The following is a 2,441-nucleotide window of genomic DNA, read 5'->3' as shown; positions in this document are numbered from 1 at the left end:
GTATACGTCTGCGACTCAGTTGAACTCACTACATATGTCTAATTTTTACATAAAAGCACGAAAAGACAGCAGGGTCACGTTCGCCACCCCCTTACAGTAATCATAGTCAATTAAGCTTTCGGTATGTTTTTTATAGGTTTATACATAAGCTTTGGGTCTCCAAAAATAAATATCACTCCTTAAACATGCTTTTCCTCCCAAGGTAATGTTTTTTTTTAAAGAATATTCATTTAGAATTGAATGAGGTTATGGGTAAGGTTTTTTTTCTCCAACAAATGAATCTTCACGGGTGGAATATTTTTTTGTAATGCCTCGACATTTCCCGCTTGCACCTGCGCGGAAATTGACCACGTGCATAAATCTGCCTCTTAAAATGATGGGCCCCTGAAATATCCCACGCCGACTGTGTTGACACGGTGCAGATATTTACATAGGAGATGTATTGGATGGCACCAGATGACAACCCCCCCCCAAAAAAACACACAACAAAGGCGGAGTAGAATTTATCTTGTCGAACGTTTTGTGAAAGATTTACTTTCAGGAGGTGACGCATAATGCTCGTTTTGTATTATCGCTTCGACGAAAGGCAGCAATTTATTACGTTGGCGCACTAAAACGCAAATATTGCATGTAGATGGCATTGCCCGAGATATGGTGGTGAGTGCACAATCTCTAGGTCGCCGATTCGATCTCCCGGTGTGGCAGTTGGGACAATGGGCACATTTCTGGAATGCCCCTTCCCCTGTCTACTGCCCAGCAATATAATTGTTTACACCACGGTAGATTTGGTGTGTCGCTTGGGTTAAAGTGGGTTCAATTATGAGTACTCCCACCTTTTCCAAGATGTCAGGCCAGCTTGGAAGAGTAGGCCAAATTCACTCTAGAGGGGGCTCTCTCGGGTTCCCTTTCGTGGAGACCCTTCTACAAGCAGTGGAGTGAGCAAGCAATTTCCAGGGGTTGCACATTTCCATTTCCCCTCGAGATTTGACGTGGTATTAAATTGTTGCCGGATAAATGACAGAAGTCACTTAATGGAAATGGTGCAGATATCTTAGAGACCCAGGGGGCCTCATAATGGCTACACCAGATCACCGAGCCTGAACCAATAAAAAACGTGCATTGGAATCGGCGGTCACCAGTGAGTTTTCAAGACAGGTTCCGGTGCAAGGTGCCGTCTTGCAGTCTCAGCCCGCTCATTAATGACTAATTATAATTTAAAGCCCGTTGTCAAATCACTGATGGAGTCGCCCCCCACGCAGTGTCGGTCACGAGGGTTATTTGACCACACTTCATCACGCTGGTCAATGCAGGTTGGTGAAGGAGTGGCCCAGGACCGGTTGAGATTAAAGCTGATTATTTATTATGATATTCTTCTCCACTGATATTAGCAGGTGCTTGCCACAAACGAACCACAATACCTTGCTGATCTCGTCAACGAGCATAAAACCATCACGCTAACGCCGGTCATCCTCACAGCGGCTTTTGGCTAAGCCATCGAACAAAAACGGTGAACGCATCGCGCTCTTTCAGATGCGCTTCTGCGGCCATCTGAAACGCACCTCCTTCCGAAATTAGCAAACCACTAGTGCTCAGCACTTTAATATCTAGGTAAAAATACTTTTTTTTAGAAGAGCGTTTTGTGTTTAGTTTGTGTACTTCACCATGATGGTCAATGAGCGCTGGTGAAGGCAAGGAGCACAGAAGTATATTGCAACAATGGATTTTGCTGCATTGGCCTATTCTGACAAACACATTACCCAGTCCCAACCTGATGGGTATGCTGGTCACCCATCCAAGCACTATACAGGCTCAATTATATTAACCTAAACACTTATTTTTATTTTACCAGGTAAGGCCCACTGAGCTATATAGCCTTTTTTTCAGAAGCGACCTGGCCACAAATGATAGCCCAATTAAGTGGCTTATCATGTCTAAATCTATATCAGCCAAATGCCCGCAATTCATGCTTCTAAATTAGGAGGGAAAACCCGGAGGACCCGGAGAGAAAGCCACGCGACCACTGGGAACACATTCAAACTCAAAATATACAGCAGGCGTCAGGGTTGGGATCGAACCTACGACCTTCTGTATACCAGGCAAGGTAGCTAACATCTCACCACTGCAACGCCCAACTCTGCTTATTTCCCAACATTGCAATCTGAGTGATTTGGTTATCGACAAATATTTACACAATTGTATAAACATAAAAAGAACAGCATTTGTGGAATTATTAACAAACAGAGATATCACGAGTTAAAACACAAATGCACTTTGCACTAATGCATTGTATGAGTAGAACACTGGCAGGCAAGTCGCAGATCGATACAAGGTAATCGTGCTAAAACAACCGTGCAAATTGAAATACGAGTGACTTTCCAGAAACACGTTAATTTAATTCCGATACTCATAAATGTTCTTTTTACGAAAAAAAAATTGCCCCC

This window comes from Petromyzon marinus, chromosome 36 (genome assembly GCF_048934315.1).
Source record: "Petromyzon marinus isolate PM22_M1 ecotype Great Lakes invasive population chromosome 36, UKy_Petmar_22M1.pri1.0, whole genome shotgun sequence".
NCBI classification, from domain to species: Eukaryota; Metazoa; Chordata; class Hyperoartia; order Petromyzontiformes; family Petromyzontidae; genus Petromyzon; species Petromyzon marinus.
The sequence above is the reverse complement of the archived record's forward strand: the minus strand, read 5'-3'. Positions refer to the sequence as shown.